Source organism: Triturus cristatus, chromosome 7 (genome assembly GCF_964204655.1).
Source record: "Triturus cristatus chromosome 7, aTriCri1.1, whole genome shotgun sequence".
NCBI classification, from domain to species: domain Eukaryota; kingdom Metazoa; phylum Chordata; class Amphibia; order Caudata; family Salamandridae; genus Triturus; species Triturus cristatus.
The window spans coordinates 368,751,871-368,767,902 of record NC_140590.1 but is presented as its reverse complement, the minus strand read 5'-3'; the positions used below and the strand labels follow the sequence as shown (position 1 = coordinate 368,767,902).

Genomic DNA, 16,032 nt, shown 5'->3' with positions numbered 1-16,032 from the left:
GCTTCCTGATCAAGTAAGGTGACGCGCGCTTTTTATTGCTGGCTTTGCCGGGCTATCTACTTCTAAATGCCCATGCCTGACATTATTTCGTTCTTTCGCAGAATCTGTGTTACGAGGAGCGCACTCCTCCCCTTCCTGATCAGCGATCAAAATCAGCCATAGTGTAATTCTTCTTATTCCTTATTTTTATTTGTAGCGCGCCACCCAGGGGAAATCTCCCCACTACTGTACCCTACACTCAGTTTGGTACACGCATAGCCAATCGGCATGCTAATCGCACCATCGCTCACTCGTTGCGATCTAGCCCGACCATTCCAGCCAGTAGCTACACGGCATCACCGTTTCTAGTTGCCTGCTACACCAACCAGGCACCCCAAGAGGGCAGTCCACACGCTCCCTGCTGGCCTCACCGATAGTTCACATAGGGCGTATTACGCCCGCTCAATCACTTGACATCGTGTAGCACCAGCCATTAGCCGCATGTCACAGAGTGTGTGTTGCCACATGTACGACCGTTTGCAAACATTGATCTTCTCACAGTCAGTAAAAGATTGCATTTTATATTTGTTGCGATTCCTAGCATCATTTGCTATATGTGTCTGTGTATTGTGTTCTTCTTTCCCACAGGTCTTTTTTCGCTGCGGTGTCTGCCATTGAGCCGATACCGTTTCCACACACCTTAGAGAGTGTGTAGGTAAATTACCTTTTTAATTTTTTCACTATTCACGTGGCTCTATTTTGCCACTCACTGCACTTCCTGGTCCTGAAGAAAGCCCCGCACATCCTGAGGTGGGCTGAAACATGTAGACCAACCACATAGTCAACTATCAGAAATTAAATCCTTTTCGTAGTTGCTTCACATAATTTAAATTTTAATATATCCTGAGCCGCCATCAATAAATTTCCCTCGGCAAGGATTCTCAGAGGTATTTTTAAACTTTCACCACATCACACTATCACACCACACCAGCTCTGCTGTAGTCAGGCGTTGCAGCACAACCGGGAGGCGCTCGGCCACCCGGTTGGGGCCCCTATGATGAAGCATGACACCAACTAGGTTGGTGTGTGAGGGGCCTTTTACTCACCTAGTGGGTTCCCAAGCACTGCTTGCCAGTGATCGTACCAACACCACTGGGTTCGTCCATTTTTGATAAAACTAATACAGGAATGCATGTAATATAAGGCACCTCACACCTGGTTTCACAAGTTAACAATGTATTCACATGATTCTGAGGAGCCCGATAGTGTCTACACGTTACCTCTCTACTCGTTGGTCCGCAGCTGCCATGTGAACCCCCTTCTATGGAAGACTATGTCACATAAAAGCTTTCACCTCTCTCGCAGAGTCTAAGTAAACCGTGCCCATTGGAGTGAACCACTGTGAAAAGGGATTGGTGGTGTGAAACTCTCAACTCAGACACAGAAGCAACCACCGGGGAAATGTCATGAAACTACGCTGTGGATATTGAGGCATTTTTGCAAGTATTAAAAACGTTTGAGGATTGTAAACCTGTGCTCAGGTGCTGTGAAACCCCTGCTACGGAATACTGTAGCCCACTCAAAACCGTTTTGCCAAGCAACTTCTTTTTACAAACAACTTTAGTGAGGAATGTAGACGGGACAGAGAGGTTAAAGCAAAACGCAGGGCCATGGATAAGGGAGACTGGCTGAAAGACAATGCCTTTAGGCTGCCACAAGAAACCCAGAAAAATGGACGTTTTGACAAATAGGAGCAGGAAATAAAGAAAACAAGCATTGGCATAGCCAATAGGTCTCGCCTTTGGGACCTTATAAGTGTTTAGCCATGCAACAGTTGATGTTGTTGCAGGAAGGCTATTGTGCTGCATAACTAAATATGCCAATGCTTGTTTTAAGAGTACCTTCTACTTTTCTTTCTCATTTCAGTACGGTCCACGACCGCCCACCCCAACTTGCCGCATAGGACCGAAGCAGCCTCCTCCCATGCTATCCCTTCTGGTGCTACTGGTAAGTCAAGCTGAATATTTTTTGCCTCTAAACTTCTATGTGTTAGGGTGTTCTGTATTTCCTCTAACTTCCCCCTATCTATTTTAGAGTCCGCTTTAACAGTGTAAACCTGTCTCCTTGTGTTTCCTTTATAGTTCCCCAGTTTCACCTGCTGACTTCCTCCTGTCTGTCACTTTCTTCCCCTGCCTTTTCAGTAATCTTTCTCTCGTCCCTCTTTTACATGTCTTGTATAAACAGAAGATTGTTGGTAACAAATAGAGGAACACAGGCCAATGTATACTATTCACACACCATGTAGGTTGACGGAAGGCTTTATTGAGCAAACAGTCCAAAGTGCAGGTACAGACTAGAGTTGTTATCATGGACCCCAACAGGATGTAATGTCATACAAGGTTACATGATGCCATGAGTCATGTCAGCACAGCATGACAGGATACATACCACCTTAGGTCCTTTCCATTTCCTTTCACCCCGTCATTGTTTTTCTGATCCTTAATGACCCATGTCCCAACCAACATTATGAAAAAAAATATTACATAGCGTTGAATGGGTAACTGCTTAGTTGGTCCATTAAGCTTTCAAAGTGATACTTTTGATTAGTAGATAAGGTAGAAATAACCCAATTTTAGTGATATATTGCTTTTGTGACTTGTGCAAAATAATGTGATGGTTATTTACAGCAGGTATCTAAATATATTCTTTATGTTTGCTTTTGTCTAGGACCGGAAGTACTCCAGGCTCCTGCTGAGATTGCCAGAGACCACCACCCAGTAGAAAGGGAAGTAGTGGTGCTGGGACAAGTGGTAAGTCACTTTCCTTGCTCAATGGCAATTACTGCATTTGTTAAGGTATTCCTCCCTTTTTCCAAGCTCACTACGCAGTCCTTTTATACATTTTCTAGTCTACTATTCTGTTAGAAGAAAAGGCACAGTAGTCTCTGCCCACTCACCTATAACCTACCCCATTCCTCCAGTCCCACCCAGCCCTTAATTTGCAATCCCATCTCGGTATGAGTCACATTTTCTCCCACTGTTTCTTCCTAAGTGATTCATTTTGTGGCTTTATTACTGTTCCATCTTCTACCACCCAATAACCACACAACTAAGGCTACTAGTATATGACACCCAACCAACCAAAGGCCGAACATAATTAAACCTAGACCAAGGTCTGCTGTTTATCTTACCTAACCACACTGTACACTGTCACTTACTTGCCCAATAGCCAATGGAAAAGGTATTTGTAGAGCATTATTTTGGGTGGAGGGTGTATTGTGGAACTCAGCCTGGATTCATACTCAGGATGAAGTAGGAAGAATAAAAGCAGGGCTATTGGAATTTAGGATGACACACGACTAGCTGTCCAAAAAAACACGTGCCTCCTCTCCATGATGCCTCCATTAATGCTGTATGTTACAGTGAGTCAAGTAAATTGTGCAGCATTAATTGTGCCCTATTCATCAATCACATTATCAATATATTTGGAAGCTCATTTATTAATTAACACACATTAAGCATGTGCTGCAGGTTTCACCACATGAAATGAAATCGTCTTAACTTTTCATCCTTTTAAGTACAAATATCTATTTTTGATTATGGTGAAGATCAGTGATCATGGATAAATACCATTCCCTGCTACTGCATTTTGGGAAGTCTGTATAGTACGAATTTGCCCTCTGCTCTGACAAAGAATGAGTCAGATCCAAAACATTCTAGTGGCCATAGGGGAACAGCAATGCTGTGGCTACTGTTAAATACACAATACATTCTTTTCTTTTTTTCTTGGATCATCTATCTGCTCCTTCTGGAGGAGTCGAAGGACCTGTCCCGGAGGCCTCTCCCAGCGGAACACACCGGCTCGGCTGCACCTCAAGAAATTGGAGGTAGTAGCAGTGGAGTACAGCCGGCTGGTGGTACCCGAGGATGAGGAGGCGGCTGCTGATGCCTCACACCACAATTGCCGTCACCGCTGGCAGCTGATGTCTCCAGCCACCCAAGCGACCCCTAACCACCAGCACCATCGACTCTGCCATACTCAATAGGAATGTGCAAGACTTGGACGACCTAAAGGGCAGTCAGCCAGAACTGTTGCACTGGGTACTAACTATTGAGGCCTATTTTTTACGAGTGGGCAGACTTGTTGTGGGAGGGGATGGTGGGAAAGGCAGTTGGGATATGTTGGGTACCAGTGAAAATTGAAGACTGAGACTACTATCACAAAACAACTATTAGCAACATTGTGTTGAGTTACTTAAGTATAAACAACAGTTGATGGACTGAATGCAGAACAATGTCATACATTTTATTTTATTTATTTATTTTATTTATTTATTATTTAAAACATTTGTATAGCGCATCTGTCACCTAGCAGGTATCCTGGCACTGGGAAAGTTGCTCCTAAGGTGGAAAGTGATGGGAAACTGAGAACGGTTTGCCAGAGAAGTAGTTAAGGGAAAAGCCAGGTTTTAATCCGCTTTCTGAATGGAAGGAGTTGCGATGTTTGGCGGATGTCGACAGGCAAACTATTCCAAAGTTTTGCGGCTGCCACTCTGAAGGATCTTCCCCCTGTCCTGACCTTGTTGAATCTTGGTACAGTGACAAGGCAGGCTGAGGCTGAGCAGAGAGTTCTGGTAGGGGTGTACCAGGTGAACATGGTTTGCAGGGATCTAGGCCCGACTCTGTGTAGTGCTTTAAAAACAAGACAGAGTGCTTTGAAAGCTACTCGCTGCTTCAGAGGGAGCCAGTGCAGCTCGGCTAACGCTGCTGTGGCCGAGGATCTCCTGGTCCAGCCAAGGGCTAGTTTGGCGGCGGCCGTCTGGACTCTTTGGAGTCGGTCTAACAGTACAGCTGGGGACTCGAGCAGCAATGCGTTGCAATAGTCAAGGCGACTAAGAATGGTACACCTGACTACTAACGCTCGGGCCTGTGCGGGAAGAAGTGGCATGATCTTGCGTAAAGAACGCAGTAAGGCCGAGCAGGTGGACACTGTTCTCACGACCTGCGTTTCCATGCTAAGCTTGTTGTCCATCATGACACCTAGGTTGCGGACAGTGGTGACCGGCTGTGGTTTTTCTGGAGCTTCCGGGGGCCAAAATTCGGTAGGAACAGGCGAGGAATCCGGCTTCCAGCGCAAAACAGGACCTCGGTTTTGGAGGAGTTGAATTGCAGGGAGTTTTTATGCAGCCAACCAGCTGTGTCTCTCAGGCAGTCGTGAAAAGATTCTAGAGGGATCGATTCTTCCCCCTCCCAGGAGAGGATGAACTGGGTGTCATCTGCGTAGTTAATAGCTTTTAGCCTATGGGATTTAATTAATGTGACTAAAGGTTTAAGGTAAACGTTAAAAAGGATGGGGCTGATGGACGAGCCTTGAGGCACCCCGTGGGGCACTGGGGAGAAGGCGGATTGGAAAGGGGGGAGGGATACAGCCTGCTTCCTATCTCGCAGGTAGGACTGGAACCAAAGCAGGGCGGTGCCATCAACCCCTGCCTCCCTTAGTCTCTGTAGCAGGATCACGTGATTGACCGTATCGAATGCGGCAGACAGGTCCAGTAAGATCAAAGCTACTGCTTGGCCCCTGTCTGCACGCATACGAAGTTCCTCCATGGCCGTGAGGACAGCTGTTTCGGTGCCATGGGCTGGACGAAAACCAAATTGGATGTCGTCCAGAATGTGATTCTGCTCCAGATGTTTCGAGAGACAAGAGCTCACCCAGAGCTCGGCAACTTTCGCCGGGAAAGGTAGGAGAGAAATAGGCCGATAGTTTGATAAACACTCAGGATTCAGTGAGGGTTTCTTCAACAACGGGGTGATAAGTGCTTGCTTCCAAGGAGACGGGACAAATCCGCAACGCAGGGATTGGTTACAAATCCTGCAGAGGGTGCAGAAGAGTTCTGTTCCAAAAGCTTTCCAGGTTTTTGGGGGCAAAGGGTCGAGGGGGGAACCCGAAGTGATCCCGTGTGCCAGTCTATCGAAATCCGCTTCCAAGATAGGGGGAAATACCCACAAACATTCCCTAGGTGGGTGCCCTGGGCTCACCGGATCAAGGTCAGTAGTGGCGGCCCCGGGGCCGTTGAGACTATCCAGTGAGGGGGAGGTATTCAGGTTGTGGATAATGGTCTCAATTTTATCCTTGAAAAACAGTGCGAGATTATCGCAGAGTGTTTGTGTAGGAGGGATTGTTTTTTTGGCACAGTCAGGGTGGACGAGGTTGTTAAGAATCTGGAAGATGCTTTTGGAGCTATTAGCGGCATTAACTATAGTGGAGCAGAAGTAGGTAGATTTACTTTTAACAATTGCCGATTTGTATTCCAGGAGTTTATTTTTCCAAAGTGATTTATTTGTGTCGGAGTAGCCTTGCCTCCATTTCCTCTCAGCCTGTTTACAGGCTAATTTGAGGACTTTCAAAGAGTCGTTAAACCAGGGGGCTGATGCTCTGCCCTTAGGTTTACATCTTTTTAAGGGAACCAGGGAGTCAGTAGTTGAGGATATCCTCGTACAAAAGGCCTTGTAATTGTCCTCAACCGGATTAGCGGGGGAAAAGCTCTCTTCCACGCAAAACACGGCACCGGTAGAACTCAGTTTTTCCAGAGCTTTCCAGTCTCTGTACATAAATTCTGAGGAGGTGCTGTGTGCCGGCATTCTAGCCCCTATACAGGTAATATGAAATTTGAGAAGGGCATGATCAGTCCAGCCCATAGGCAGGATGTCGTTCAGGTGTACTAACTGAGGGATAGAGAAGATGAGGTCGAGTCGATGACCTGCTTTATGAGTGGGTTCCTTAACCAGTTGATAGAGTCCCACGCTTTCGCAAGAGAGCAAAAGATTATGCAGTCCAGTATCCAGACTACCGTTCGGCCAGAGGTTGAAGTCACCTAAGATGATTAATTTGTTGTGGGAGGTTGCCATGTTTGTGAAGGTGGTGAGTAGCGATTGTTGTTGTTGGGAGGTAAAGGTCCCAGGAGGGCGGTAACAGATAATTGCCGTAAAAGTGGCTCCAGTGTGACAGTTTATGGAGAGGCCGAGGAGCTCGGTCCCAGCGACCGGATCCAAGTCTATGATGTTGACGAGCCAAGAGGCTCTGTAGATAATACCTACTCCACCACCGCGGCCTTTGGGTCTAGGAAGGTGCAAGATTTTAAAGTCCTGTACAGAGAGCTGTACCCCAGTACAGAGAGCTGGGCCTAAATCCATCATTTGTTTGCTCACCATGCCATTCCAGTTTGAACACAGCCATATGCAAATCAGTCTTGACCCTGTGCCTCATGGGAACAGTCCAGCCCGAACTGCCAAGCCAGGTCCTCCTTGGACTGGAAACACGCATCCTAGGACGGGTTTCAGGGTTTCACCCCACTTCAGCCAGGATAGCTTGATTCCAGTGACATGGAGAGCACGGGACCTACGTCTGGGCATACCCGTCCCACTCGGGGTGACAAATGCACAGGGTCAGACTGATTTGCATATGGCCATGTCTGAACTGAGGTGGCTGAGTGAGCTAAAGAATGATGATGGAATAAACCCAGGTCGGTTGACTGGGGGTGAGTGCTTGCAATGTTCAATACTCCGTCCATCATCCCCTTTGGTTTTGCTTTGTTCGCCCTAAGTTGGCAGGCGATGCCCAGACGTGGGTCCCTTGATCACTGTGCCACTGGATTCAAGCTAGCCTGGCTGATGACGGCTGATTAGCCAGAAACCGGTCCCAGGATGCTTGTTTCCGGTCCAGGGAAGACATGGCTTGGCAATTCAGGCTGGACTGTTCCCATGAGGCACAGGGTCAGACTGATTTTCATATGGCCTTGTCTGAACTGGGGTGGCGGATTGAGCTAAAGAATGATGATGGATTAAACCCTGATCAGTTGACTGGGGGTGAGTGCTTGCAATAATCAACACTCCGTCCATCATCCCCTTTGGTTTTGCTGAGTTACTAAAGTAAGTATTATTTATGAAACCTTAAGTCTCAGGAGGATGAGTCAGGAGGACTTAGATGAGGTTACCACGTTAAATTACAAATACATAGGACGTAGATTGCGGAAAAGTGCACACTACCTATTCTTGGACATACATTGATGTAATTAAGTCTCTGTACTATGATGCCCCTTTTATGCCTGGGTAGGAGGGAAGGGTGTGAGCAAATGTCAGTTGTGGTACTACCACCTCCTGCAACAGTTGGTGTCTTTCTTACCACATCAGCGCCACCAAATGTGAGTTCTGTTGATGGTAGAGACTAACATACAACTCAACTGATCACACAACCTGGGGGAAGAGGGTTAGGGGTTTTTATGAATGGATGGGTAGAGGAAATTCGGGAAAGATGAGGTAGATAAACATAGGATTCATCAAGTCGATGTGCCCACCACATCTGCTGTGGGATGAAAATTACAACTCAGTTACTAAAAGCAAAACTGTCCTTCACCCCCCCAGCCTTCCAAGTTGTCTAATCAATTTGTGGTACCCATGGCTTGCAAAATGCAAAAAAGGGAGGACGCACACATTAAAAAATAGCTGTAGTTAGTTATGAAAAGAAAAATGATACTGTATACAAATGGATGGTACATCTGTATTCTTCTGGTGCTGTCTGTCTTGGGTGGAGGGCTGATATAAAAGCTGGAGTGCGGAGTGTAAAAATAAAATGTCAATATTGGAGAGTCAAGGTAAGCAAGATGGTGCCTGAGGAGCAAGAGGTCATAGACTGGTAGAGTCAGTGGTATGTGTTGTTAATTAAGTAGTGAGAAGAGACAATCTTGTACCACCAATCATAGACAACTAGTTTCATGTTCCCGGCTGATCACTCTAACAATAACAACATTTTGCTGTGTGCAGTAAAGCAGACCACCAGTCAATCACTTAATTAGTGTTTTCCATTTGAGCCACTACTCTGGATTTTCCTAATCAACACAGTTCTGAAGTCCTCAGTGGTAGGCCCCTTTGAGTCCTCTTGTTTCCAATTGAATCAAATTGAAGGCAGTGGTCTTCTTCTAGTCAAAATTAATTCAGTGGAAACAGTTACGCTTGTAGTGTTGAGAAGAAAATTAAAAAAAATTGTGTAGTTTAAGTTTAAGAATTTAAAGTAGTTTACATTTAGGCTTGGTAAATAAACTGACTGGTCTTAGAAAGAACCCAGAGATGATGGACTTAAGTTAACAAAAGAAAAAGAAAAGTATATACCGCATTATGTGAAAGGCAAGAAATGATGAAGAATGAACCCTAAAACAATACATTATTAAGTATAGATTACCACACCCTCCCATCCACAACAACATGATGAGTCTTTTATTTGGAAATACTCATTAGTGCAAGTAAGGTACGTGCCCAAGTGTCTTTTTACTGTCTCTGCCTTCTCAATGGAAGTGACACACAAATAGGGCACTCTCAGGTTTTAGTCTCATGGGAGACATCTTGTTCTTTAACTCTTTTGTTTAGGAAACAGAGGTTTTCTATTTCAGCAGACTGTCATCCTTTGCTAATTTCAAAGTCAATGTTTGAACCAAAGGTTAAATTACTCTTTCTAATCTCTTGCCACCCAGCCATCCTGAAGCAAAACATTATTGTCTCCTCTTTGATTGGCTATCTATGCCATGCACACTGGACAAGTGTGTTTCAGTTTATTATTTACAATATGCTGGCTGTTTATGTAAGCCACACAGCATTTATATATCTTTATACATATATTTGATCAAGCAGTCCTCCTGTTTAACTTCTGAAGTATTAGTCTGGAAATTAGAGTTCGTCCTCAAACTTAGGGGGACCATCCAGAGGATAATCACTGACCAAACTTGAGATGTCACACCAGTTACCTTTGTCATCCTCCGTTGTTTCAGGACCACTATAATCATTTGGAATGAAGTGTTTCTTCATTTTAATCATCATCAGTCTCCTGATATTGAGGTGAGAGAATTGTCCTAACTGTGATAACTATGTCAGTTACACTAAAGAAACACTGGCTACCGGACATGCAAGAAACTTTATTGCTAACCACTGTGTTCTCTTGCAAGGCCAATAGATGAATGGGGTTTGATCTAGGAACCCTTCTGTTGGGCCATCCAGATATTCTTGACCATCTTCTGAATGGTTATTGGTGCTGCTGCTTGCTGTGTGTGCCCTCTGCTCTTGACTTTAAGTCCTGCTGAATGAATCCAACCCATTGCAGATGTTGGCTATGAACTTGTTGCTGTGGATTTTGGAGTAGCTGCAATCCAACAGCGCTGCCATGTGTGTAGATTGAAGGCTGTACTTCAGAAGTTCTGCCTCTACCCTGAATTTGCTGTTGTTCTTCTTCTAGATCAGTTGCTTCACTGATGATGCAAGTAATGAAAGTGTAGACATCCATTTCCTTAAAGGAATGAAAGTGGCCAGTGCTTTTTTGTATCCTGGATCCAGTATCATTGCACAGATGTACCCTTTGGAGGACGCAATCTCTTTTAGCAGCTTTTGATTAGTGTTCAGGAGTAGAATTAAGTTATCCAGTATTGGGGTATCTTTCATAGATTCACATGCCTGAATCATTCTCCATTGTCGTAGTGGGAGTCCCACGGTACAAATAACATAGCAGTAAATAATAAAAAAAACATAGGCCCATAGATGCAAACATGCATTATATAGCCTATTAGTCTCTTTTTGTAAAAAGGACCAAACTGAAACACATAACCAATCAGCAATCAGCACCCTCTAGAACCTTCCCAAGAGAGGCTTAGTACCTCAGATTTTCACCGCACTTTGTTGTGTAAGGGAGTCTCCCTGAGCCTGGCTGAGTTCTTCAGTGATTCAGATAAGTGTATATCTAATACTTTATCAGGATAATGTCGGATTCTAATGAATTATTCAGACCTTGCCAGTCCTGTTGGAAGAAGAATATTCACATTGATGATGCTCACAAAGACTGTATTTATTGCCTTTATCCAAAGTATGAGGCAAGGCATTGTAAGATCTGCCGCACTTTCCCTACTAAAACCTTGAGGGATAGAGAAGGACGGCTTTTATTGTGGTTAAAGAAGAAGAATGACGTTGCTTCAGATGCAGAAAGTGATACTTCCTCTAAGTCTCATAAGAGGCAGAGGTCGCCTGAGGGACAGCCTGAGGAGAAAAGGAAACAACCTAAAATCTCTCACATGGCAAAAGACTCCCTTACTCAGGAGAAAAAACACAAAGCCTCCTCCGGAATTTCATCCCCTCAATCTGCAGGTGCTTCTAAAACCAAATCTGCTAAGAAAACCTCTTCAAGTTCAATGGTTTTAACTGCACCTCCACAACTTCAACTGTGTTATCTTCCAGACCGTCGACGACGATGACTTCTCTTCCAGGGGATACTCATCAATAGTCATAAGCACTGAATAATCCCCGTCCATGTGCGGGATCCCGGAGCATATAGAAATATACATATAAATATGTTATGTGGGACCAAAAAGTGCACAGCACTACCACGACATACATATATACATGTATATAATAACCATAAATATGCAGCCTAACATATATCCAATAGGACAATATGCCAAAATTATACAGGTTTTTCTTGCATAAAAAGAAGTATTACATATAAATACTGTAATAGAAAACATACACTGAAATAGTGTCATACAAGAAAACCTTTATTTTCATAAAGAAAAGCAGGTAATAGAAGGCATTTGGCCTAAAGGCTGCATAGGTGAATAAAAATCACAGTACAGTAAAAAAAACTGGCACCTCGCCTTTAAGGCTTCCAAGAACCTGGACACCGTGCCTTTAAGACCTCCAGGAGCCCCTCTGCTCTCATCATGTACCACAGGTAACAGTGAGGTCAGTTCTTTTTTCTGTTCTGTGAGGATCCTGGAGGTTGAGCTCTACAATTTTTGATTACTTCTAGTCAGAAATTGTTTTTTTCTCTCTTTACACAACAATTTTTGATTGCTGGGCGATAAGTATTATCTTTTCTGACAGTTTTATCATTCTTTTTCTGTCAGAATGCCAGCATTATTCCACAAATGTCCATCTTGTGGAAAAAAGATGGCTAAATTTGATCCACACTCTGTGTGCATCGTTTGTCTACCTTCCTCTCATAAACCTGACACTTGTAATAATTGTCAGCAGTTTTCTAAACGGACTCTGAGAGACAGAGAAAGGATTAGACTTCATGCCATGCTGGAGAGAAGTAAAAGTCATCATAAGAGTGGCCCTGAGAGTTATCAAGGCCCTTCTTCTCTTCAGGAACATCGAAAACGGCGAAGATCTACCTCTCCAGAGTCCAGGAAGAGACAGAGTCCTGATTGCTCACCGTCAGCGTCGAGATCGCCATCGTAGAAGCATCCGAGACACTCTTCAGCGTCGAGGGACATATTGACGTCGAGAGGACGACATTCTCCGTTGCACAAAAGTAAGTCGACGTCGAGACATACTTCGGGCTCGAAGTACACTGGTCCCGAGAGACCTGTTAAACACCCGTCGACGTCGAAACATCCGTCGACAGCGAGGAACACTCCGCCACCTTCGAGGAGGCCGGCGTCAAGGAGCTCGCCAGTGAAGACCCTGCCGGGAGCATACCGGCTCTCGATGTTGAGATCTCCGTCGCAGTCGAGGCGCTCACCGTCGAGGAAATCGACGCCAAAGAAGCGCCCAAGATGTTTGACGTCGAAATCTTCAGCTCGACGACAAGGGCGTTTGACATCGAGGGCTACGTCGAGATCGGTGAGATGAGAATCATCCAGCATCTTGCAGCTAGGAAGTCGACGCCGAAGAAGTCGACGTCAAAGTAGACGCCAATGGTGTCATCCAGACATCGGTCGACATCGAGGGACAAAGATCCTGTGGCAGTTTCTGAAGAGGTTGTGGAGGAGGAGAGATCGACTTCGAGGTCACGACGGTCGACGTCGAGGAGAGCTTCATCATCCCCTGGCCTTCACATCGTTCAAATTTCACCAGAGGCTCTCCGGTGCCACCAAAGAAATTACATCCTTTTAACCTTACACCCAGATGGTTAGAAGGGACTGGACATTTGGTGAAAGGGGGTGCGGATCATGGAAGTCCATAAAGACATACCGGAAGTCCTCGTCCAACCACTTCATCGAGGGTTTCCCCACAACGAACCCCGGGAAGATCAAGATCTCCTGTCTCCCGCCATACAAAATCTCGGGAGCGATCTCGTTCAGGAGGTGGAGACGAAGATCTCCAATGTGGTCGTCATCCACCAGATCATCTATCAGAAATTACTCTCCAACGTTGTCGACAACTCCACCTTCCAGGGTTTCCCCTATTGATGACATAGGGACTTTCAATGATGTTCTCTGCAGGGGGGCCAAGAAGTTTGGCATTACCATGTCAACTCCTACGGTTTCCACATCTATTATTTTTTAAACTCTACATCATCGAACATCTTCCAGACCTTTACTGCCACTGGTCCTAGGCCTCATAGAGCCTGCCATGCAGACTTTCCTATCTCCAGCCACAGTAGGTTCTGTTCCATCTCGTATTGCCCAAAAATACAAGGCTCCGGCTCAAAACCCTCTTTTTCTGCACTCAGACCCCCCACCAGACTCAATTATTGTGGCAGCGGCCAGAAAAGCAAACTCTGCTGCATATTCATGTCCTCCAGAGAAAGACAGCAAGAATATGGACTCTCTGGGGAAGAGGATGTGTAATACTTCAGCCTCGGTGATGAAAGTAGCCAGCGCCTCAGCTCTGTTAGGGAGGTATGATAGATCTCTCTGGGACTCCCTTACCAGATTCATAGAAAAACTCCTGAAAGATCAGCAGCACTTTCAGGAGATACTGCACGAAGGTGGCTTGGTAGCTAACCAGGTGATTAGGACGGCTGCAGATGCATCTGATTTGGCTGCCCACGGTTATTCCCACGGTATCTGTTTCAGGCATTCGGCTTGGCTACACCTTACAGGCCTGATGAGATGGCCAAGATGAAGACGGAGTTGGATACTGTGAAGGCGGTTGGTCTCGAGAAATGGAAGGAATTCAGAAAACACTTCCGCCCCTATGACAAGCGCTCCTCCCAACAGAGGGTTCAAACCCCTCAGTCGTCATCTCAAAATCAGCAACAGTAGAGGTCTCAATTCCAGCAGCGAAGACCTGGCAGAGGCAGGGGAAACAATAGGCAGCAGTCATCTGCGGCAAAACAGCTAGCCAAGCAATGAGCAGAAGCTTCTTCCGGGTCCGTTACCCGCTCCGGTAAGAGGAAGTATCACCTTTTATCTGGAAGAGTGATAATCCTTAACAAATGACAAATGGGTGCTGAGTATTGTTCAAAATGGATACTTGCTGAGGTTCAAGGCCCCACCTCCATCAATTCCTCCTCAAAGCAAATCCAATCATCACCTCCTACTGTTGCAGCAAGAGGTGAACAGTCTTCTACAAAAAAACACCATAGAGAAGGTTCCGAAACACCAGCAATGTTAAGGAATGTATTCCTGTTACTTCCTGGTCGAAAAAAGAGGCCTGGCAAGAGAATACTGCCTCTTTGGCAGTCACATTGATGAAGCTTTGACTGCAAGCAAAAAGGATACTGACACAGCTAGAACTCTGGGTACCCTTCAGTACCGCAAGATTCCCTTTCGGGGAGCTCGGGCCGGGGTTTCTCAAACTTCAGAAGTAATTACCAGCGTTCCCAGACCTATCAGTCTTACCAGTCACGACAAGGATATCAACAATATAACCGCCAACCAACTATGGCTGGTTTCTCTCGACAAGGCTCAAGACGAAAGTCAACATACCAAGGCCGTGACTCCGGCCGCAAACAATGAGTTCAATCGGGTACCAGCGAGTGCACATCTTCCCTTAAAAGGTGCGAAACTCTCCATGGATTTACACCAGTGGCACACAATCACCTCAGACAAGTGGGTCCTTGATCTCGTATCTCACGGCCACACCTTGGAGTTTATTCAGATACCACCCAATACCCCCCTCAGGGGATCGCACCCCCTCGTCTACATATGCTCAAGAGGGAAGCGAAGATCATGCTTCAAAAGAGAGCAATAGAGAAAGTCCCTTTTTCGCAGAGGAGGAAAGGTTTCTACTCACGTTTTTTCCTTATTCGCAAGAAATCAGGAGAGTGGAGGCCTATCCTGGACCTCAGAAAGTTAAACAAATTCTTGAAGACTCAATCATTCAGGATGGTCACTCTGGCAGACATCTTGCATCGTCTCTACAGTGGCGACTTCATGACGTCATTGGACCTCAAAGACGCTTATTTTCATATCCCTATTCACCCGAAACACAGAAAGTTCCTAAGGTTCACAGAGGCTGCTACCCACTATCAATTTGGAGTCCTTCCTTTTGGTCTCATATCGGCTCCACAAACTTTCACAAAATTCAAGGCCCCAGTAGCAGCTGCATTAAGGAACGTTGTCGCATTCTGCTCATAGCCCCCAGATGGCCCAGGCAACATTGGTACTCAGAACTCCTCCTATTGCCAGAGGCGATGCTCATTCGCCTTCTCCCAACGCCAACACTGTTGTCCAGGAACAATAGCCAAGTGTGTCTACCGGAACCGGCCACACTGCAATTACATGCTTGGCTCCTGAATTCTTTGAATTTAAGAACATAAACATTGACCAAGAGCTGACAGCACCAATAGAACATACAAACTTAAATTGAAGTGTTTTTGTATATGGTGCAGAAGCAAAGCCTTAGATCCTTTCCACTCTGCGGCTGAAGAAATCCTGCCTTATTTACTCTTTTTAGCGAAATCTGGACTCACACACTCCTGTTAGAGTTCACCTGGCTGCTATTTCGAGATACATACGATTACCTAACTGCCCCTCGTTATGGTCATCAAGAATTGTGAAAGAGTTCATGAAAGGCATGTTTAGGATTTTTCCACCTATCAAGGCTCCACCTCCGGAATGGCAATTAAATGTAGTATTGTCTCAGTTGATGAGGCAACCTTTTGAGCCTATACATAAAGCGGATCTGAAATTCCTAACTTGGAAGGTCGCCCTTCTCGTGGCTCTCACCTCCGCAAGAAGGGTTAGTGAGATTCAAGCATTCACTATATTTCATCCTTTCCTACGGTTCTCTAATGATAATGTCATTTTAAGAACAAACCCTAAATTCATTCCTAAAGTACCCTCTCAAT

The 16,032-nt window shown here is 45.4% G+C and overlaps 1 long non-coding RNA gene across 1 annotated transcript in view; it reads left to right on the top strand.

The window, feature by feature from the left end:
* The first annotated feature begins 1,916 nt into the window (after positions 1 to 1,916).
* Positions 1,917 to 16,032, top strand: part of LOC146809693 (uncharacterized) — a 163,097-nt gene continuing 148,981 nt past the window's right edge. The window contains exons 1-2 of the long non-coding RNA XR_014965579.1: positions 1,917 to 1,986; positions 2,707 to 2,789. This is a non-coding gene — a long non-coding RNA (uncharacterized LOC146809693). The remainder of the gene's footprint in view (positions 1,987 to 2,706; positions 2,790 to 16,032) is intronic.